The following is a 22,482-nucleotide window of genomic DNA, read 5'->3' on the forward strand; positions in this document are numbered from 1 at the left end:
CTCGCTCTCCTGCATGGCCAAGAGCGGACTGACTGCAGACCTTCCAGATCCAGCATCCCCGGCCCTGGCACTTCTCCCCGCCCTCCCAGGGAGACCCGGGGGGAGCTGGGGAGTCACTCACCCACGACAAACAGTTAAAGGGAAGAAAGCGGGTCTGGCGATATCAATGCACTTTGATAACAATAAACTCTGCTTTTAATTTATGCTAATGTGTAGGGCTGTGGTGACAGTAAGAAGTAAATTACAGAGTGGCTTTCGAGCTGGTAATTATCCCTCCATTTTTCGCTGCTCTGGAAGATGGACACACAATTATGCTCTCTTGCTGTATATTAATACAGATTCTTGACATCTTCAGCAGACCTGGAGCTGTCATGGAGCTTTTTGTCTCCTTTAATTGAAAATTAATGGTTACTGGGTTGCCACGGAAACAGAGGCCACGGACGCCAATGGCGCTCACGTCTCACCGAGGGACTGGCGGCGTCAGGAGTCCGGAATGACCTTGAAAGTTAAAAGAAAAAAAAAAACTTAAAAAAGAAGGGGAGAGGAGGGGAAATGAGGACAGGAGGGTGGGAGAGTGTGTCAGGGCTGAAAGAGAGGAGAGAAGGAGAGAGGAAGAGAGAGAGAGAGAGAGAGAGAAGGGATGGAAAGAAAGGGAGAGGAAACAGAGGGAAAGAGAAGATAAAAAACAAGAAAGAAAGCTGCAGGAAATTAGGAGCAGGGATGCTCGAGAGGGGGACATTCAATTAGGAAGTTTTACCTCTCGATTTTGGTCTCTTATCTCTCTCTCTCTTTTTCTCTGTTTCTTTCTTTTTTTTTTTTTTTTTTGTAAGACCTATTGAAAAACTAGAAGCTGGATTTCGGCTCCAAAATCCATGATTCTACAAATCTATATCAGGAGGAAGGCCAGCCTGCACCCAGAGCCCTGGAAGCAAGAGACAAAGACTCCTGGTGCCATGGGAGGTGGAGCGGGGCAGAGCTGAGGTGTGCCAAGTGGGCACTTGCCAGGGGCCCAGTGGGCTGTGCTGTCAGAAAGGGAGGCCAGAGAAGAGGTTGCTTCATGGGGAGCCCGGGGAGCTGCCACAACATTGCTCCAGCAGTAATGAGCAGGTGAAAGGGCTCTGTCGGCTGGGCCTTCAGCTTGAAGACACAACAAAAGAGCTCAAATGAGTCAGAGATGGGGGGTAGGTAGGGGGAGGGTCCTGACAGGGGAAGGCGAGGACGGTTGGTTTGCTACCAGGAAGATAGGAGATAAAGGGAGACATTTCTGTGTGCCTCCAGGATGGCCACTGGCTCTGGGCTTGGGAACCTCTTTTTCCTTAGGAGAACTTGGCAGGCCAACAAAGGGGCACAGGGATCCCTGGGGGTTCTAGCAGAGAAGGTGGGCTCCTCCCTCATCAGCCCACCGTTCCTGTCTCACCCTCTGGAGCACAGGCTTCAGAAATGCAATGCAACTCAACTAACTACTGGATGTCTACAGTGACCCAGGAGCCCAGCTAGGGAAGCAGATGCAGAGTCTGCTCTAGAAAGTCTCACACTCCAAGCAGAGGTGGGGGCTGGGGTGGGGGCGGTGGGTAGACAGACACAGAAACAAACATTGCAAAGTGAGCCACACACACAGCTCTCTCTATAGGAATGTTCATTACGGTGCAGTTTATAACAGAAAAAATCTAGAAACACTCTGGATGACCAACAATTGAGGACTCATAAAAGTACAGGAGCTCCCCTTTATCCACGGTTTCACTTCCCATGGTTTCAGTTACCTGCGGCCCGACCACATCCGGAAGTAGATGATCCTCTCTCTGACATACGGCTGGAAGGTCAATAGTAGTCTGTGCTCCAGCGCAATGCCTGTGTCATTCCCCTCACTTCATCTCGTCATGTGGGCATTTTAACATCTCATGTCATCACAAGAAGAGGGGTGAGTACAGAACAGTAAGATATTTTGAGAGAGAGAGATCATATTCATGTAACTTTTATTACAGTTATTGTCATAATGGAACTGTGTTCCATTTCACTATTAGTTATTGCTATTAATCTCTCACTGTGCCCAATTTATAAATTAAACTTTATCATAGATGTATAAGTATAGAAAAAGACATAGTATATACATAAGACTATTCACAGTTGCAGGCATCCACTGGGGGTCTTGGAAAGTATCTCCTCAGGATAAGGGGAGACTACGTATACGTCTCTTATTACACACCCAAAAGATGGAGCACTGTACAGTCATCAAATTCTGTTGGAGAAGAATATTTAATGACCTGGGGACAAGGTTCTCCATATTTTTGTTTAATCAAAAAGCCAGATACTATTCCATGATCATGTTTCTAAATTTTTGAGAGATACATACATTAAGCACATTATGCTGTAATAAAGCTACATAAGCGCGTGTGAACATGTATGTGTACTTTAAAAAACTGGAAGATACAGTAAAGTCCTCCTATGGTTATCTCTGAGTGGTGGAATTATGGTTGAACTTTATCTCCTTTTATATATTTTCCTGTATTTTCTAAATTTTTTATAATAAAGAGATATAACTTTTATTGCCAGGTTAATAATAATAATAATAATAATAATAATAATAAAAGATGTATTTTTGAAGTTAGCTTTTCTATAAACCAGTCCTGGGGAGATAGAAATTCCCAGCCAGAAGCTCCACACACACTGAGACTAGACTCCCTGGCCCAGGTGCTCTTCCCAAGATACCAGACTCAGCAGACCCTTCCCTCAATTACTGGGACCCCATTCTCACTCCCACCCAGACCCTACCCTACTACTACCCTGTTCACCCTAGGGTGTTCAAAGATGGGGTGAGGGACTGAGGCTCCTCCAGGAGGGCCTGTGTGGTGGGCCAGGCTCAGCAGGTCCTAAAGCATACAACCCTGGAGAGCAGGAACGACGCCTCCTTGGTTCCTGTGTGAATCTTAACCCCATTTTGCAGACCAGGCATCTGAGGCCCTGAGAGGCTAACTGACTCCTGCCAAGTCACACAGGTACTCTGGTAGGTGGGAGAGCAATCTATCTCCAGATTTGTAGCTTCTGCACCTTTCTCTGCTGCCTCACCCCCCACTGGGTCCAGAGAACTTGGGTGCCAGGTTTGAATTGCTTGGATTTCTGGAATAAGCTCCATTCAGGGAAGGTCACCATGATAAGCTGCATCTTTTCATCATCTTTGTACCCTTGGCTGGACTGGGAGAACATAGTCATGTCACCCCTAGTTAGAGCAGGAACTTTGGAGAAAAACTGGCTGGGAGTAGAGCTCCAGGAAAATGTATCCTTTCCTCCTCCCAGACGCCTCTCCAACCCCACCTGTAAATAGGCAAACAGGATCTGGCAAACAGGATCTCCATCCCTCACGCCAGCACTTGCCCCCCCTGCCCCAAGTCTCAGTCTCCAAAATCAGCTTCTGTGCCTCCTTCCTCTGGGACGCTTTCAGGCGGTTAACTTCCCGCTGCTACTCTTATTCCTTTCTGCCCCCTGGTAACCAAACTACGGCACACACACATCCTCTGTGGTAGGCCCTACACCAAGTACTTTTCATGTGCTCCCTCCGTCTTCTTAACAATCTTAGCAGAAGCTGCTACTATTTTCTTCCACTTGGGCAGAGAAAGGTCAGCTGACTTGACTGAGGTCACACAGCAGATGGGTGGCCAAGTCAGAATCTGGACCCAAGCAGTCTGAGACCAGAAGCCACAATGCCAACCAGCCCACCCACAACAATACAAGAGTTTGAGGTTTCCCTGCAATTCTGTTACACTGGAGGACATGGAACTCAGAAGCCCCTTTGGGGACATTTGAGTGATTAGGCAAGTCAGGGTGATGGCCTTTCCCCAAGAGGGGATCTTGCATTTGTAGGCAGGTGGAGACGGTTCATCCCCTACCCAGAGGGCATCTGGCAACTGCCATGTCATCCTGCTCGAGTCTATCCTCACTGGTCCTGCCACCGTCAACACTCAGGACAGACTCTGCAATGGGGGAACGGTTCCCAGGGGAGTGGCTGGCCCACTGGAGACAGTGGCTGGGGAAGGGTCCCAGGCGCAACCCCCACCCCACCCTGCCTGAGCCCTTGAGAGCCGGAGGAGGCCTGGTGTCCTCCACCCTCCTCCTGGCTGTCTTTCCCAGAGTGAGAATAAACAAGAAGACAAACCCAGCATCATCATGGTGGCGGCAAGGCGAGCAGGGAACTTGCCTTCATTTCCCTGGTTTCCCTGATCCCGACCTTAATCCCCGCTCAGCATCCTGTCAGCCGGGTTGTTCTCAAGCTGACATTGCTGCAGGCGCCTTCTCGGCAGCCTTTCCTCAGATCTGCCTCCTCCGGGGACTTCTAAAGAGGAGCCCGAGGTTTCTCTGTTACAGCCGGCTTCACTCGCTGCCCTCGAGCAAAGCCTGGTCTCCCAGCGGGCCTCAGGGAGAGGGGGCTGCAGGGGGGCAGCACCGGCCCCACGTTTCCATGTTTCGCAGCAAGAGGGGAGGACGGAGGAGGCCGCACCTCAGAAGCTTCCAGAGTGAGGGGCAGATCTGGGCAGGAGCCCCTCCAGTGCAGTCGGTAGCCTCCAGCAGTGGCCAAGCCTTGCTCAGGTGTGTTGGCCCGAGAGCGGGGAAACTGAGGCTGTACCCCTAGGGAATTCAAGCTGTTGCTGCTTCTGGCTGTGGAGGAAGCAGAGAGGTCTGCAGATTTCCTGAGTCTGCCTGGAGATCACAGCTCAGGGTGGGTTTGGAGGAAGGGCAGCTGGGGCCTGCCCTGCTCGTGTATGAGAGAAAGCCCGTACATACAAGTTGATCTGTTGACCCGTGGAACATTCCCAGATGCTGGGCATTGGGAGACAAACAGCAAAGGCAGCCTGGTGAAAGGAGTGAGATGTGAGCTTGGCGCATGGGGCCGGGTCCCAGCCCAGCTCTGCCATGAAGAGCTGTGTGGCCTTGGGCCAGTCACTTGGCCTTTCTGAGCCTCATTTCTCTCATCTACAAGGTAGTGGGAGGTGGGGAGAGGATATAATAAAAGCTACCTTGAAGGATCAATGTGAAGTTTAGAGACAGGTGCAGAGCACCTGAGGTTTAGAATGATTTTTACTACTCTTGTCACCACCCACAGGGGACATGAGAGCTCAGAATTTTGTCTGGGTCTTCATGAAGGGGGCTCCGCATGCAGGGGAATTGCCAAGTCCCTGTGTTTGAAATGAAGCTCAGCCCACTTCATGAAGAAATGTCCAGGACGGTGGGCTCTGGTCGGCCCTGCCCCTCCGACACACCCCCAGCCTCCAGGTTGTGACACACCTATCCTGCCAAGGGGACAGAGATGTGGGAGGCTCCTGGAAGCCCAGGAAGGGGTGCTCCTCAAGTGCCCTCTTGCCTGGCTCCTCTCTCCTGGAACCCCCCCCACACACACACACACAGAGCCACAAATGCTCCCCAGACCAAATTGGAAAGTGGTACCTGAGACCCTGGGTACTCAGCTTCCTATCCTGGGCATCTGCCTTCAGGCAGAGAGCTCTGAGACTGGGATGCAGGCTGGATGGGCTTTGAGAAAGTCCATGGGGTGCCAAGGGCAAGAGGCTTGGTGAGCGGCAGAGAGGGTACCTCCCCATCTATCCTCTTCATTCCACAGGTGGGAGAGAGGGAGCCCTGGAAAGAGGGCTGCAAATCAGCTTCTGGATCCGGTTACTCAATCACCTCAATCGGATTCCTCCCCGGAGCAGTGAAAAGAGCACTGGCTCTTCCTATTGCCAGGATTTACTTACCTGAGTGGCCTTAGACAAGTTACTAAACCTCTCTGAGCCTTGGTAACATGGGAACACTATTGTTTGTAGGCGTTGTGGTGCAGTAATAAGAAATCGAATGCCGATCATGTTTTAGGTTTCAGAAATGGGAACAAATGCCAAAAAGTCCAAACAGCCAGATCAAAATGTCATATAACCAAGCCTGGCACCTAATAGATGTTGGTAAACTCTCCTTTCTTGCCTTCCTCCCTTCCTTCCAACCAATTTACCAGTCTTCAGACTGATTCATTACTGCCCTTGGGGACAAGTCAGATTTCCTCCTGACCCAATTGTAATGTTTCCGGCTCATCTTTTGAGGGCAGGGGCTGCCTTCAGAGTCCACCTAGGGTACTAACACCTCCAAATCAGGATCCCTGGGTGGCTCAGCGGTTCAGCGTCTGCCTTCGGCCCAGGCTGTGATCCTGGAGACCTCGGGATCGAGTCCCACATCGGGCTCCCTGCGTGGAGCCTGCTTCTCTCTCTGCCTGTGTCTCTGCCTCTCTCTCTGTCTTTGTCTCTCATGAATAAATAAAATCTTTATATTAAAAAAAAAATAACACCTCCAAGTCTTTAGAAATCCACCAGTCTCAGAATTCCCAGGAACTCGCCAGTGTGGCCAATTCCTGGACGCTCCCTACTGAAATTAGTGCCCAAGGGGTGGGCCTGGGTGTCAGTATTTAATAAGCTCCCTTGTGATTCCTTTTTTTTTTTTTTAAGATTTTATTCAGTTAGTTGAAAGAGAGTGCACAAGCAGGGGAGCAACAGGCAGAGGAAGAGGGAGAAGCAGGTTCCCCACTGAGAAGGGAGCCTGATATGGGGCTCAATCCCAGGACCCCAGGATCATGACCTGAGCTGAAGGCAGATGCTTTACTGACTGAGCCACCTGGGCAGCTCTCTTCCTTGTGACTCTGACAACCCCTAGATTTGAAAACCACCTCCTTGGCTTCTTCTTTGACTCTGGGTCCACACTGTGTGGTCTTGTTTGTCACATGGTATTTAAAGTCCGTGTCTTGGGAATGTGGCTGCTTCTTCTACCAGCCAGGAGACGCCTATGGAACGGACCTGTGAGAACCCAAATCCACTGGGCAGGACAGATGCCATGTCACCTGTACACATGCCCCTGCAGTCAGCAGGAATTGGGGGCTTCCCGGCCCATCTTCCACAGTGGAGTCTGCAGTCTTCAGGTCAGTATCTCTGGGTTTCCCCAGGAGATGACCTGGAACATCACTGGGGCTCCAATGTCAAGCAAGACATGAGCTCCCTGCCCTGGCATTCAAGGAGGCGGGCTCAGGAGGGTCAAGTCGCCTTCAAACTCTCAAGAACCTTCCTGCACTGAGGTCTGGGGAGCAGGGCAGCTTTCTGCAGCTTCTTCCCTCCCTGGACCATCCCCCCAAAGGATGGCTGCTTTGGTGTTTGGGGAAGGACTGGGAGGGGGTACATCTCAGATCTCTGACAGCTCACATTCCCCTACATTCCAAGCCCCACGCCCTTCTAACTACTCCCACCTGCCTTAGCATGAGTTAAGTTGACCAGAACTCTACCAGAGGAGGTGCTCCTGGGGAAGGGGGGGCAGCGGGATGTGTGAGTTTGAAGTCCTGGCTTCTCACACTCACAGTTGAGTGGACCATGGCAAGTCCCTCCTGGTCCCTGCCCTCCCCTCCCCTCCCCTCAGGGAGCAGCACCTGAAAGCTGGAGCCTCAGAGAGGCCACATTTATAAGTGCTAAGTGAATGCAAGGCTTGGCTCTGTTTGTTCATATTTTGTAGGATGAATCCTTTTTGCACCTTCCCTCTAACAGGTGCAGGCTACCTGCGAAGCCCCCTGTCCCACTGCCGCCTCTCAGGGAGTCCCAGCCTCGAGCTGTCTGGCTCTTAAAATGAGCTCATCTGTTTGAGAGGCTTCAGAGGCAGCTGGGAGGAGCCCCCCATCACCCCACTCCTTCCAAGAATGGGAGAACTCTGTTCTAAGGTAGCTCTGAGCTGTGATGTCTGCCCAGGAGGTACTGGGGGAGGCGTGGAGGGGAGGCACCGGGGAAAGAGGACTCTGGGAGCCAGATCCTGAAACTCCCATGGGCGTGAGAGCAGAAACCCAACCCCTGGCCCCCCACCCCAACCCCCAAGCCACCGTCCGGAAAAAATAAACTATTTCCTGCAACCAGCTCTGAAACAAAGTCTATGAGTGAGCTGTGACACATGTTACATAAATAGAAGCCGCAGAGGGGAAAAGCCTGTTTTCTCTTTCATTATTTATCACTCTCTAACCATCTCCAGCTGGGTGAGTAAACAGGCGCATTGGCCCATAATGAGGAACAGACTGCACTGTGGGGCTGCCGCAGGGGCGCGGGTGCGAGGGTGACAGTGTGTGTGCCCTGTGTCTATCTATCTGTCTGCTCCCCTAGGAGAGGAAAGCAGGAGTCTGCAAGGAGCAGGCTTGTGGGGAGCACCTGACCCCAGACAGCATGGGGCTGTCTACATGGTGCCCTGACTAGGGTGCCACCACCTCCCTGCCCTGAGGGTTGTTTGGGGACTTGTGCGTGCTGGATGGAGGAGGTGGCACAAAGGGAGAGACTGTGTGGGTGGGGGAGGATTCGAGATGTACAAGCAGAGCACGAGGCTGAGAATGTGCCAGGTCTCAGAGCATGACCCCGGTGGGGTGGCCTCTGAGTGTGGCGAGGGGCCGTGTGGGAGCAGGATAGGAGCCGGAGGGAGTGTGGTGCTGTCTGTGAGACAGATACTGAGGGAGACGGGGTCTGGGCTGCTGGGGGTTCTGGGAGTGGGGACTGTGTGTGCATGATCCTGGTGGTATATATGGGTATGTGTGATTCTATGACTACATAAATGTGTGAGTGTGCATGTCCGTGCAACTCGATAGTGTATACATTTGTGTGTCACTGTGGGAGTATGATATGTACATGTGAGACTTTACAGCCATAAACGTGGTTATGGGTTGAACTGTGCCCTCCCCCCCAAAGATATGTTGAAGTCCCAACCCCCAGCACCTGGGAATATGATCTTATTTGGAAACAGGCCTGTTGGAGGTGTACTCAAGACAAGATAGTGCTGGGATGGTACTGGTGGTACCTAATGCAGTGTGACTAGATTCCTCATAAAAAGTCCATGTGAAAATGGAGGCAGAGATTGAGAATAATCGATAATAAGGTTCTGTTGCTTCAGCCACAGTACACAGCCGTGTACTTTGTTATAGCAGCCCTAGAAACTAATACTGGAGTACATGTGTGCACACTTGGGAGTGGGTAGGTAAGTTTGGGAAATCGTGGGAATGTATACGTGAGATCCTGACAGTGAAGGTGAGTATGGGTGTGAATTTCTGACTATGGGAGGCTGTAAATATGTGTGAAAGACAGGGAATGCGCAAATGTGTGTGTGTGTACATACCAGTAGACACACACACTCGGTAACCACCTATCATCATCGTGGGAAGGAATTCAGCATCCACCCTTCACTTCTGGCTGCCTCTAAACACCCCTAGAACCCTTCCCTGGCCTTGGGCAGTCCTGCCTGAGGTCAGGCCAGCCCTGAGAAGGGCTGGATGGTCCTTGCTGAGAGCTGCCCACAGCGCCTACCCCCACCTTGGGGTCAGCCTGACATCAAGGTTTAAACCTCATTCATGCAGAACCTGGATGCTCATCAGACTCCTTGTTTGTGGCCCTGGGCGTTCTTGCCCAAAGCCTGATTTCTCTCTCTAGCTCAGGGCTACTGAGCTAGTATCACCTGTCCTGCATGGGGGTTATAAGGGAAACAGGCCTAAACCCAGAGAGTCTTGGAATAGAATTGGGTTCCTAAGTACCTGTGTAGACAGGCCCATTCCAGGTGACCACTGAATGTCACAGAACCACCTGGACATCTAGCCTCCCAGGCTATGTCCAGACCAGGCTGTCTTCCTGCTGGCTAACCCCTGCCCCCCAACCAGGGAATACCACAATTGTTCAATTACTCAACACAACACATGCCCCTAGACTCTTAGAATCCTCTAACATGCACCAGAGAGGCCTTCCTGCAAACCTCAGACAAGCCACTTATCTCTGAGCCTCAATTTCTCCTCTGTGAAAAGGGTACAGCCACTCTTGCCTGCCTATTTTGTAGGAATGATGTCAGATTTAGGGAGCCTAATGGACACGAACTTGTCTTATAAAGATATGCTTTATAAATTGCTCCCACAGGGGTGCCTGTGTGGCTCAGTCAGTTAAATGTCTGCTTTAGACTGAGGGCATGATCCCAGGGTCCTGGGATCAAGCCTTGCATCAGGCTCCTTGCTCAGGGGAAAGTCTGCTTCTTTCTTTCCCTCTGCCCCTCCCCCTTGCTCATGCTCTCACTCGTTCTCTTAGATGAATAATAATAAAAATCTTAAAAAATATGCTCCCACAGCCCACCTCTGTGAATGGCACGTCACAAAGGTAGCCCACATACGAAGACCTGTAGTATCAGTGTCCTCTCTACCATCAAGGTGGTCTTCTGTTTCCTTTTCCAGCTTCCCACAGTCTCTCCTCTTAGCTTCATAATGGTTTGATTTAATTCAGGGCTCTGCAAAGTGTGGGCCGAATCCTGCCTGTTTCTGTATGGTATGTGAACTAAGAATGATTTCTTATTTTTATTTTTTTTAAGATTTGTTTATTTGAAAGACAGAGAGGAAGAGAGAGAACAGCGGAGGGGGGTGGCAGAGGAGAAGAGGAGAGAAACTGTAAGCAGACTCCAAGCTGAGCATGAAGCCTGGCAAGGGGCTCAATCCCATGACCCTGAGATCAGACCTGAGCCAAAAAACCAAGAGTCTGATCCCCAACCAACTGTGCCACCCAGGCGCCCCAAGAGGTTTTTTTTTTTTTTTTTAGGATTTTATCTATTTATTCATGAGAGACACAGAGAGAGAGAGAGAGAGAGATAGAGAGATAGGCAGAGACACAGGCAGAGGGAGAAGCAGGCTCCACGCGGGGAGCCCGATGTGGGACTCCATCCTGGGTCTTCAGGATCATGCCCTTGCCTGAAGGCAGTGCTAAACTGCTGAGCCACCTGGGCTGCCCACAAGAGTTACTTTTATAGAGGAACATTTGCCATCAATTTTATAATAGGGGGCATTAACTTTGAATTCCAATCAAACAAAATGTTAGCCCTCTCCTCCCCACAAATCTCATTCTTTTCACTAGCAGACATGTACTACAAAAAAAATATATTCAGTTATTTAATTATAATTATAATCCATCAATAAAAATTTTGTGAAAATTTCTTTTTTTTTCTTATTATATAAGTCCCCACATAGTATTCTTGATGCTGCCTCCTGGCCCACAAAGCCTAAAATACTTACTATCTGTCCTGTTACAGGAATCATTTGCTGGTCTCTGCTTCTACTATTGAACTCTGCTATTCTAGAAACAAGTTGGCCATAGTTTGCCAGTCCCCAAAATAGAACACTCTAAACCCTTGGCCATTTTGATTGGTTTAGAGTGAGGCAAGTAAATTCCTAGACAGGTCCTGACAAGCCAGCGTTTGCTTGAACAGTTCACTGGCCTGGACTGGGCAGGATGTGAGTCTAAACCTGATGGGACTCCCTCCAAGGACTCTGAGAACAAGGCCCACCCAAGGAAAGGCAGATTTAAGCAATGTAGAGAACCCTATGGCATTGGTTAAAGCTCCTGGATCACACATCACCTGCAGTGAGCCCTACCCCTTGATTTTTTTGGTTACATGAGGCAATCAACTCCCGTTGTTATTTAAGCTTATTTGAAGTGAATGTTCTGCTGTTTGCATGGTTACAAAAGCATAAAAGAAGATCGTCTAATCTAGCTGGGGGCATTCAAGGAAAACTTCCAAGAGGAGGTGTCATCTAAACTGGGCCTTAGAGTCAGCCATGAAAGCAGAAAGAAGAAAAGGTATTCTAAGCAGAGAGTATAACACAAGAGGAAGGAGCACAGCACAGGCCACAAGTCCCAAGTGGCAGAGCTGGGAGTGGCCAGGGATAGAATCAGAGGCTCAAGAAAGGAAAACTTGTGTACCAGGCCAACATGCTTGATTTTAGCCCCATGGGGGTTGGCACTTACAATATAACTTTTCACAACTGCTGCAGAGAGGTGCAGGAAGGGGATCAGGTTAGAAGTGGGGAGGCAACCAGAAGGGCACTGCAATGTCCCAGGGAGAAGATGATGAGAGTTCAGACCACCAGGAGTGGGGATGGAGATGAGGGAATGACTCTGAGAGTATTTTGGAAATCACATCCAGAGGAACTGGTGACTGATTCAATGTAAAAAGGGAGAGATAGGGAGAATCAAGGGGTGATCCCTAGTTTCTAGAGGGATAGGCTGGATCAGGATACCACCACCAAAGAAAAAATGCAAAGGCAAGGCATGTTTTTGGATACAAATGATGATCTGAGTCTGGGACATGTTGAATATGCCATCTCTGGAGGCTCATAGACATGAGAGTGGGAGTGAGGTCTAAGATTGCAATAGTGCTTGGAGCCACCAACCCACAGATGTGGTTAAAACCAAGAGAGTGGGTGGGATTGTCCAAGAGGACATGTACCTTGAGGAAAGCAGTGGGTCAAGGCTGAAGCCTTGTGAACCACACCAAGCATTTAAGAGGAGGGCATTGGGAAATGACATGAATCTGCAAAGACACATGGAAAGGAAAAGTCAAGGAGGAGCACAGAGGGCAGAGTGTGCCAGGAGCTGGCACCCCGCCCATTACCTCTGGGCGCATACCTTTAGATGGACAAGGCTGCTCCCTGCCAATACCTGCTCTTTGCCAGAGGGTTTTTCTGGCCATGGAAACACCCTTGGCTACAGCTCAAGGCATGCTGGAAGTGCTGGAGAGTCAGTGTGCCTGGAGGCAGCCCTGAACCAATGGCAAAGGGGGAGCGGTAGATAAAGACCCCAGCTTCCTTGCCCCGTGGTAGGGATGACTTGAGACCTATCTCATATGTCTTCCCGAGGTCCCAGCCAATGAAGGGAGTGCTCTTGTGGGTTCCCAGGCTTCCTTCTCACCCCTCCCCCCTTCACTCCTCAATGGGTATTTCCTGGGAGCACTTCCCAAATAGACCACTTGTGTTTAAATCTTTGTCTCAGAGTCTGCTTTTGAGAGAATCTAAACTTGTCATGAAAACCAAACAAGTGAAACATTTCGAGATGCTCCCTCCATGTAACTTTTGTCTTGGGGGGGATCAGGTCATCCCCACCCTGGGTGCAGTGGCCACCTCCACACTCATAAAGAGACAAGCTAATTTGTGCCCTGCTCCTGGGGTTCTCAGCCAGGGCGTTCCCATTCTGAGGCTGAGCAAACTTCACTATCTAAATATCTTTTCCAGGAGGGGCACCTGGGTGGCTCATTTGGGTAAGCCTTTGGTTCAGGTCATGATTCCCAGGGCCTGGGATTGAGCCCCACATAGGGCTTCCTGCTCCGCGGGGAATCTGCTTCGCTCTCACTGCTCCTCCCTACTGCTCATCCTCTCCCTCTCTCTCTGTCTCTCTCAAATAAACAAAATCTTTCAAAAATAAAAATAAATACATATCCATATCCATTCCAGGGGAAGGGGGGGGAGTCCTTTTCTATCTTCTCACCTTAGCTCCTTCTGTGTTTATAGGGGCTCCAGTGTACAGGGAAGAGTGGTCACGGCCCTGTGAATACTACAGAGGCTTAGAAAGACTTCCTCAGCCTGAGCGCCTCTCCTTGGACCCCTGGATCAGCCCTCTCCATTTCCAGCACTCCAGGTGTCCTGTCACTTCATTCCAGTTGTTCAGCCCTGCAGGTGTTTATCATTTCTCTTCGTCTGTGACCCAGGGCCTGGCTCTTACTACCGGTGGTGACCCACAGAGAGGTAGGGAGGGCTGGGTGGCCTGTAACACCCCCCACTTCCAACCTACTCCTCACCTCTTATCCCTCAAGGCAAGAAACCACGGAGAATGGCCTTGAACCAGAGTTCTGGGGACAGGGACAAGGATCCTCAAGAAGCCATATGGTAGAGCAATGAAGCGGATACTTGATGTGTATCAAACCAGGGTGTGAACACAGGCACTTTGCTTACATAATTGTGGAACTGTGTATGAGTTTCATTGAGCTGTGGTCTTGTCACTTGTAAAGTAAGGACAATGACAATACCCCCCCAAAATGTAAGTTGGTGTACCCACTGTGGAAAACAGTATGGAGGTTCCTCAAGAAATTAAAAATAGAAATACTATATGATCCAATATTCCCACTACTAGATATTTACCCAAAGAAAACAAAAACACTATTCAAAAAGCTATATGCATCCCTTTGTTTACTGCAGCATTACTTACACTAGCCAAGATATGGAAGCAGCCCAAGTGTCTACCAATAGATGAATGGATAAGGAAGATGGAATATCACACAACGGAATATTACTCAGCCATAAAAAAGAACTAGATCTTGCCATTTGTGACAACATGGATGAACCTGGAGGGTATAATGCTAAGTGAAATAAGTCAGACAGAGAAAGACAAACACCATATGATTTTGCTTTTATGTGGAATCAAAACAACAACAACAAATGAACAAAGAAACAGACCCATATACACAGAGAACAAACTGATAATTGAGGACAGGAGTAGGGGTATGGACCAAATGGGGTGAAGGGAATACTGGCTTCCTGTTGTAGAATGAATAAGTCACAGGGATTAAAGGCATAGCATAGGGAATACAGCCAGGGGTACTGTAATAGTGTCCTATGGTGAAAGGTGGTAGCTACATTTGTGGTGAGCACAACGTACAGACTTGCAGGATCATTGTGTTGTACACCTGAAACTAATATAACAATGTATGTCAACTATACTTCAATCTTTTTTTAAAAAGACTTCATTTATTTATTCATGAGAGACACAGAGAGAGAGAGGCAGAGACATAGTTGGAGAGAGAAGCAGGCTCCATGCAGGGAACCCGACGCGGGACTCGATCTAAGGTCTCCAGGATCACGCCCTGAGCAGAAGGCAGGCGTCAAACTGCTGAGCCACCCAGGGATCCCCTACTTCAATCTTTTTAAATGAGGGGAGAAACATGGCCCTTATAAATATGAAAGATGTATACTACTACTCCCAATGAAGGAAATGCAAACTAAAAAAATAAAAAATGATTGACTTAGGCTGGGTTCCCCCAGAAGTAGACCCTGAGACAACTATTCTAGTACATGTGGTTCATTCAGGATGTAAAGGAAATACCAGGAGAGAACTGAAGAGGTAAGACAAGGAAGGGAAGGAAGGTGACAGAATGTACACCGTCACACCAGCTCCTAGGGTGGGCTCTCCCTGCTGGGGAAGCCCCAGGCGTACACACAGAACACACATGTCTCAGACTTATCCCACCAGAGGGATGAGGGAGTGGGGGTATTTACACACCAATACCCACATATCATGGGTGGAGGGCTCTCCCAGAAGCTGTTAATGCCCTGGCACTTCTGGCCTCCCACATAGTGCTAGAGTGGGCTTCGATGCCCAGAGTAGGTGCAGGTGATTGGAAGTCTTGGGAGTGTAAGTGGCCAGGGGGTGGGCATAGAAACAGGGCACCAACAGCATCTGTTGCATCATCTTAGCTATTAGAAGGCAAAATGAGGTCACACGTGAAGAATGCTTAACACAGTGCTTGATGCATAGTTGATTCATCTCTAATCAAGACCCAGCCTCATTCCGGCCTTCTGATGCCTGGCTCCAGAGATTTCCTGCTGCCTAACAACCATGAGGGAGGTCTTGGGGACTAGAGGGCCAGGATCAAGAGAAGAAGGGACTGGAGGGGAGAAAGCCAGAAAGAAGAGGGCTGGCAAAAGAACTAGGAAGGAGGTAAGCCCTGGAGCCCAGGCCTGGCATGGAATGTGATTTGGAACAGAGTATGAAAGCCACAGGAAAAGGGGGGATGCCCAGTCCATGGGCCAGATGCCACACACAATAATGAACATATAAAAACTCTCTCCTATCTCCCCTTATGTCCACACTACCTCCATTGCCTCTGTTATTTGGGACCCACCTTCAAGAAAGAAAAGAAAAGAAAAAAGAAAAGAAAAGAGGGAGGGAGGGAGGAAGGAAGAAAGGAAGGAAACCAATCACCCAACCAAAACCAGTGGTCACAGTGAGACCACTGTGAGGATCAGAGATATGTGTCAGAAGTGCCTGGTATAAGATGCTTCATAGGTGGTAGCTATTTGCAGTGTGAGAGTGCAGTAGCTTGACTTTCCTCCTCCACATCCCATCTCACCCTCCAGTACCAGTGGCTGAGACCCCAAACCCTAGGCCTTCAAAGTTCCCCAGGGAAGGTGGGGCACCTGGGTAGCTCAGTAGCTGACTATCTACCTTCGGCTCAGGTCGTGATCATGAGGTCCTGGGATCAAGCCCCACATCGGGCTCCCCACAGGGACCCTGCTTCTCCCTCTGCCTATGTCTCTACCTCTTTCTGTGTGTCTCTCATGAATGAATAAATAATATCTTTAAAAAAAATTCCCCAGTGAAGGAATACTTCCCTTGCTCAGCACAGAGTTCTGAAGGCATCCTTGTGGACCAGGAGGAAGGGAGTTGGAAGGAGTGAGCAGAATCAGAACACAGCCATCTGGGAGGAGGGGATGGCCCCAAGAGAGGGAGTGTGCCACCTAGTTCCATTTTCTATCCAAGTCCCACCCCACCTCTCTGGACTCCCAGCTTCTCTGTTCCTCCAGTCAAGGAAGACCCATTTCCTGCCCATGTTCCACAACCCCCAGCTGATACCTTCAGGGCATCAACTTGCTCTGAGATGTATCAGGCTTTTTTTTTTTTTTTTTTTTTAACTCTGCTCTAAAGTATAAAATCATAAATAAAATAAAATAAAATAAAATCAACAAGCATTTACTGTGCACCTACTATGCAAAACACCCTGTGCCGGGGGCAACAGGAAATTCCAAAGTGACTACAATTGTAAGCCACTGACCTCAATTTGTTATGTAGTCGGAGAGATGAGGCATAAATGATTAAACAGTTAACACAATAGAATGTGTTCAAAGTTTCTAGGTGCTTGTTAAATAAAAGTTAGCCAACAACACATTGTAACATCCACAGGAGTGCCCAAGAGAAGGAAGGAGGTGTAAACTGGCCACCGGGAATCAAGGAACAACTCGGCTCCAAACTATCCTGTGCTGCCACTGCCCATACTGAGAAGCTCTGTGACTTCTCGGATTCCTCCCCACCTCTCTGCCAGACCCTCCTTTCTCTCTCCATCCTGCAGCCAAAGAAACACAGTAAGCCCCTTGCTTGGGGATTTCAGACTAGAAAGTACCAGAATTGGGATTAAAGTCCCCAGTGTCTTCACGAGGAAGGAAATCATGCGGTAGCTCCCGAAGAATGAAGGAGGAAGGGGGTCTTTCCTCCGTGCCTGCCAGCTCTTGGGCTTTTCCTTGTCCCTGGGCACACCCCCTCTTCCAGGAAAGGCTGCCTGATGTGTATAGGGGAGGGGGAAGGGCACTGGGTACTCTCCCCGCCCATCCTTCTAGGTGTCCTGCTGTCTCCCTCCACGGAAATCCCTCCACAGAGAACTCTCATTTGACGCAGAGACACTGTGTTCTAATAGGTGGAAAATTGTTCATCACTTGTCAAGTTATTATTGTTCATTTCCTGATCCTTGAGGACTGATTTTCCACCAATTAGCCTGGGGTCGCATGCCTGCCACCCTATGGACTAGGCCTAAGTCTCTGAGCCCCTGAAAGTGACTGCAGGGGGCCCTGCAAATATCTCCCAGGGCCCAGGCATCCAGCCTGGCACCAAGCAAGGGCAATTGGGCCCCACCCCCAGTCCTGAGTGCAGGCCACACCACAGCCCCCTGGGACAGCTCCCCACAGCACATGGACCTCTACTCAGGGCAATATGGTAAACTGATAAGCTTCCCGCACCACCCCCCCAGGAGCCTCCCTTAAAAGGGGGGCATCTAGGGAGTGTCTTGAGGGTTCCTGGCACAGTTCATTAAGATATCAACCCTTAATGAAATATTTCTTTGTTTAAATCATCATTTATCTTGGGGAACAGGGGCCTTTGTGGCAAAGGAAAAGGCTGTCCCCTCCCATTCCTCCCCCACCTTCACCCAGCACAGGCTCTTGGGGTCTTTCTGAGTCAGAAAGACTAGTAAGCAGGGTGGGGAGGAGCAGCTGGGAAATGGGGAGGGGAGAAGAATCCAGAGTAGAGAAACCACAGGGGGAAAGGAGTGACAACCTGATTGAGCAGGAGGCAAAGGGGGAGAAAGAAACAGAAGGCCTGGGGTGGGATGGGGAGGGGAGGTGCACACAGAAGCAAGCCCACTGCCATGTGACCACAGTGGCCAGAGGTAGGAAGCAACCTAACTGTCCACCACCAGGAGACTGGCAAAGAAACCAGGGCATACCAAACCAGTGGAATGTTCTCCACCAGCCTTTTTCAATGACTGACCTGGAGATACATGTAGCAAACCTAAATTAATCTTCCCAGCATGAAGTTCAGTAATAAAGACCAAGAACAGAAAGTTACCTTCTATTTGAAAATTTCTAGATACCCAAGCAACACTAAAGGATTAATTGTATAAACTTACTTGGGAAGGGCCACCTACCAACTGCAAGAAAGTGACTACCTCTGGCAAGGGAAGGCTGGGGAAAGTGAAAGAGATACAGAGAGGTCCTCAACTAGAGCAGCAGCCACAAGGTTGATCTTTTTAGTTCTAAGCATGAAGAAGGGCACACAAATCAGGAGTATAGAGCAGCTCAATTAATTTTCACAAAGGGAGCACTGCCTTGCAACCAACACCCAAATTCACAAAACTCAGAACAATAATCCCCAGACAACCTCCCCCGGGGTCCCCTCGTACCCTCTCCCAGTCATGCCCCACCGCCTCGAGTTCTAATGCTGTCCATCTGCCCAGTTTTTGAATTTCCAAGAAATGGAATCATCTTGGGTGCTTTCTCATGTGTGGTATGTTTATGCTCAACATTCTGCATGTGCGATATCTCCATGTTGCTGTGCATAGCATTGGCATTGGCTTGGTTCATTCTCATTGCCAAGTACCAGCCCGTGAAATACCACGATTTGTTCACTTATGGCACTGTTGATGGCTATTGTGCGTGGTGCTGCAGAGAACATTCTAGTGTAGGTCTTTTGGGGAACGCATATATGTATGCGTTTTAGGAGTGGAGCTGCTGTGTTATGCTGGAAAGTTTTATTCCTTAATAAGGCTAAAAAAAAAAGTTTTGAGGAAAAAAAAAAGTAAGACTCAAACAGATGATGGAAACATAAACCATCTGGGCCTAGATATGTTGTGACTGTGGGATTAAGGAGACTAATGTTTTTGGACACACCCCCGCCCCCACCCCAGAGTGCCAGGCCTCATATGAGGAATAGGCTCACCCACTTGCCCACTCATCCCCACGGCAGGGAGGCAGCTGACCCTGCTTCAGAGCAGAAGACCTGGAAGCACATCCTTGCTGCACCACCTCCCAGCTGTGTGACCTGGGGCAAGTTGCCAGACCTCTCTGAGTCTCAAGGTCTCCACTTATAAAATAAGAAAAGCCACTACGTCTGGGGAGATAAGGCTCAAAGGCACATGAGTCAAGTGGCTGGCACACAGCAAGCATTTAATAAGTATCAACTGTAGTTGTTGTATGTACAGTTTGCATTTTTGCGAGGTCAGTATTCCTCTTTTTTAGGTGAGGAAATCAGGGATTACAAAAGGGAAATGAAGCATTTCTGGAAAGCAAATGATTTGCCCATGCTTTTCCCTGCCAACCACCCAAGGAGCCATTCTCCCAGTGTTGAGGATGAGGAAAGCAGGACTCAGACATCATGTAACTTGCCCAGGTCACACTGCTGGTAAATGATGGAGGCTTAAGTTCAACCCAAGGCTGCTTCATGCCAGCCCCTGTGCTTCTGACTATGGCCTTCCTGGCAGGGCTAGACCACAGACCCTCATTCTTGCCAAAGCCAAAGCCCCTTGCCCTGGCCCCTTTGAAGGAACGAGGATAGAAACGGGACCCTCCTGTCTATTCTGGATCACTCCACCTTGGGAGCCAAGGGCTACTCTCGAACCTTCTCACAGAGCTCTTGTACCAGAGGGAAGAGCTTCAGACCAGCTGCTTTGATTTCAGGGTGTTTGTTCTGTACCTTTCTTTGGTGAGGCTTGCTTTCCTCCCCAAAATGCCCTTTAGGTGAGGATAACACAGGGCCTTTTGCCTCCCTTGTGCCCCCCTCAATGTGACTCACAGGGCGCTGGAAACTCAAGCTGGTCTGGAGATGACCGGTCACCTGAAATGAAAGCCTAAGCATTTCCCAGGGACTCCCCACTTTGGGCAAGGGAGCCCGCGTGGGAGGTGTGGAGGGCTTCTGCACGAAGGTGATGGGGAAACGAGTGGGGAAAGGACTCAGAATAAGCCAGAAAAGAGGTGGACAAGCCCGTTCCACCTCCCCCTGCAAAAATCCCTTCTTTTGTACTGAAAGTCCCGAGTTGTCATCCCACCCCAAGCCTCTGCAGGAAGGATGGGCAGGAGGCCTGGGGGGCATGGCCACGGCCCAGCTGGGCTTACACAAGGACCAGCCAACTGCAGGCCAGGCCCAGACCTGTCCACACACCCCGACTCCCACCAGAGCTGACTCTCCATGGAAGCTAAACAGGATCACATTACCAAGGGCTTCCTTCCTTGCAGCCTGCCCTCCTCCTCAGGTAAGCCACAAGCAGTGCCGCTTCAGGGGCGTCCATGAGTTCTTCTCCATCCTCACCGAAGTGGCTCTGGTTGGAATCCTGCTTCATCCCTTAGCAGCTCGGTAAGCCTAGGCAAGTGGTGTAATCTTTCCATGCTTCAGCTTTCTCTTCTGTAAAATGGAGATAATGGTACTATCCACCTCATTGGGTTATTCTGAAGATGAAATAAGTCCTCCGCCTGGCCGGCTCTCGGACTCGAACATTAGCTGTTGTTATTCTTTATTGCTACTGCTATTACTGCACTGCGAAGAACACTGTGACAGTCACATAAAAGACACTTAGAATCTTCCTCCCCACAATTTCCCACTTAGATACCTGAAGGGTTCTGGGAGGACCTAAATCTCCATGACACCCACCCCGTGGGACAAAAACAGGATCAGGACCTGGACGGGTGTCACTAACCTTACAACCACTTCTGAGGTTAATATCCCTACCTGCAGAAAAGGGATATTATAATTGATGATACCACCCCAAAAGGAGCCTCCTCTCCTAGGTTCCTTTTCTTCCAAGCGCCTTTGGAAAGACCCTCTCTTCCAAGAGACCCTTCTCTCTCTCCCCAGGCGACAGGACTGACTCACCCTAAGCATCTGCAGCTCACACTCCACAGAGGCATCAAAGGGTCGGCCCTGTCTCCACCTGCCTCAGGTGATCTGGGCCAGGAAAGAAGGGCCCTCCCTTGGTCATGGGCACTCCTTGAAGATCTCTGGGGCGTCTTTCACCTCTCCCCACCCGCAACACAGAGAGACAGGAGATGTTTTGGGAGTGGAGGATTTATTCAGATTTCCACGGGTCTCTGGGTGGGGCATCTGCTACCAGCTTACTCCAGGCCGGGGACACTCGGGCCTTTTCCCATCCGGACTCCCCGCCCCCCCCATCCAACCCCCTCCCCCAACCTCCGCCCCCACCCTAACCCAACTCGCGCCACCGCCACCACCACCATCCCTCCGAGCCCCCAGGCAAAGACACCGAGTTTTGTTTGCAATCTAATTTGTCCGGATAATCGCCTCGATTTTGCACTTCGCTTTGCCCGCGTGTATCCGGCTTTGGGCCCCTTCTTCGCCGGTTAGCAGAGCACTTTCTGGGAAATTCCCCTTCCGGAAAGGGAGTCAGCGCGCGCCCGGGGTGAGCGTTCACAAAGCCCCGAAGGAGCCTCCCCACCCCCCACCCCCCCCCCCCCGAACCCCGGCTCCCGGAGCTCACCGCCAGCCCCCACGCGGCGGGGAGCGGGAGGGAGGCAAGGAAGGACTCCGGCCGGACACCGGCTCCGGGATCGGGGCCCCCGGCCACTCCCCGCGCCGAGCGCAGCCCGCCGGGAGCCAATGAAGCGTGTGGGAGCGGGCCTCTGCCGTACCTCCAGGCTCCGGGCGAGAGCTGGGGTTTGCACGGCGCGCCGCAGGCCCCGCGGGGGCAGGCAGAAGCCGGGGGCCCCGCCACCTCCCGCCTTTTCCAGGTCCGCCGCCCGCGTCTCCTCCCCAAGTCCCCGCGGCTTCCCCTAAAGTTCGGCCCACGTGGTCTTCGCTCGCGGCGGCGGCGGCGGCGGCGGCGGCGGCCAGGCCGGGCGAAAGCGGCTGCACCTGCTTTAGGCGAATTATGGTAGCGCTAGAAGTTGGTCTCCCCTCCCTCCGCCGCTCGCTCGCTCCCTCCTCCCAGGCTCTCCGCGCGCTCCCTCCTTCCCCTCCAGCCCGCGTCCCCCGCCCCCTCCCGCCCCGCCCGCGCGCCGCCCGCTCGCAGCCACTCGCAGCCCGGGCTCAGTCGCAGCCCCTCGGAGTCCGGAGCCGGCCGCCCCTGCGGACCGGACAGCGCGGCCGGCTGCCGGGACGGAGCCCCCAGCCCGCGAGGAGGGCGCGGCGCGGGCGGCGGCGGCGCGGCGGGGAGGAGCCCGGGCCGGAACCAGGGCTGGGCCGGGGGCGGGGACGCCGGGGTCCCGGAGCCCGGGCGCCGGAGCGAGCGAGCGAGCGTCGCGGGAGGACCGGGAAGGAGGAGCGCCGCCGCGGCGAGCCGAGCCCCCACAAAGTGCGATGCCCCGGCGGGGCTAGGGCGCGC

The 22,482-nt window shown here is 51.1% G+C and overlaps 1 long non-coding RNA gene across 1 annotated transcript; it reads right to left on the bottom strand.

Annotated features, from left to right (window-relative positions):
• Positions 1–200: 200 nt before the first annotated feature.
• On the bottom strand, positions 201–22,049 carry LOC111098256. Its single transcript, XR_005367686.1, has 5 exons — positions 21,791–22,049; positions 20,363–20,549; positions 5,434–5,622; positions 1,761–4,841; positions 201–498 (listed from the first exon to the last, which is right to left on the bottom strand). It is a non-coding gene; the product is annotated as an uncharacterized LOC111098256 (long non-coding RNA).
• Between the last annotated feature and the right edge of the window lie 433 nt (positions 22,050–22,482).

Source organism: Canis lupus, chromosome 12 (assembly GCF_011100685.1).
Source record: "Canis lupus familiaris isolate Mischka breed German Shepherd chromosome 12, alternate assembly UU_Cfam_GSD_1.0, whole genome shotgun sequence".
NCBI classification, from domain to species: domain Eukaryota; kingdom Metazoa; phylum Chordata; class Mammalia; order Carnivora; family Canidae; genus Canis; species Canis lupus.